A 712-nucleotide genomic window follows, 5' to 3' on the forward strand; every position below is an offset into this window, starting at 1 on the left:
TTTTACATTGCTAAAATAAGGATATTAATCAATGAATTATTAGTTCATAAAAATCATTTTTATATTTTAATAATGGGATCATAAACAAATATCATGTAAAATAATTAAATGATAAGAAAAAACTAAAACTATACCTGCTTGCAAAGAAGGAGTGCCTTTTATTTAACACTGGAAGGAATTTGATCCTGTGCAGTGGTTGGAAAGGAGACTGACACGTGTTAGATGCGGATTGGAGGAGATTGAGGAGTCTACCACGCCTGGCCACGTGGCGCGTGTGGACTGCCTGTCCTGGTGGTTGCACGGGAGCGTCTGGTGTACCCTTTCGCATAGGAACCCGTGTTCTTCATGGGGAGTAATTCTGTGTGGCGCGGTGCAGTGCAGTGTGACTGTAATGCGTTTTCGCTTTATGATTGGCTTCTACTTTTTGGTCAACGCTGTGGTGCAATGTCTTCTGATCCAACGCTTGAAATGGAACCCTTGCAGCGTGGCACGGTGCTATTGTAGGTGTGGCTGCACTGGATTACTTAAACCAACAGTGTTTTTTTCTCTCTCTCACAAGACCTTTTTTCTTGTAGTTTTTTCCTAAAATCATTTTTTGAACCCCTTAATTCTTCACAAACTCACCTATTTATAGCAAAATAATTTAACCATAATCCCTAAAATCTTGTTAACCGAAACCTAATTATCTTAGCCCATTATCACTATTTTTATG

The sequence above is a fragment of the Lupinus angustifolius genome, chromosome LG19, assembly GCF_001865875.1.
Source record: "Lupinus angustifolius cultivar Tanjil chromosome LG19, LupAngTanjil_v1.0, whole genome shotgun sequence".
In the NCBI taxonomy this organism is placed as follows: Eukaryota; Viridiplantae; Streptophyta; class Magnoliopsida; order Fabales; family Fabaceae; genus Lupinus; species Lupinus angustifolius.